Raw genomic sequence first — 311 nt, 5'->3', positions numbered from 1 at the left:
TCATCTACACACGCCAATCCCTCCCCCTTCAACACACTCACGCAACCCTTTCCCTGCTGCCTCGTCCCCCGCCTCCGCCGCAACGGGTCCTTCCCTGTGTCAGACGCAACTTACTCGGGTGTCTCACAGCTGTCGGTATTGGCTCCTTGAGAGTACTAGAGTGCAGGATCGTGTCTCGTAGGATTTTCCTTCTCCCTCCTTCAGCGCTGATCCCCGGGTTCTGAGGGGCTTGGGACACAGCCACCGTCTGCCTCTTGAATGCTTGCGCGTCTCTTCGGGTTTAGAACTCTCACGGTCGTATGTGCTTGCAA

The sequence above is a fragment of the Penaeus monodon genome, chromosome 30 (assembly GCF_015228065.2).
Source record: "Penaeus monodon isolate SGIC_2016 chromosome 30, NSTDA_Pmon_1, whole genome shotgun sequence".
NCBI lineage: Eukaryota > Metazoa > Arthropoda > Malacostraca > Decapoda > Penaeidae > Penaeus > Penaeus monodon.
Note: the sequence above shows the minus strand (reverse complement) of the source record.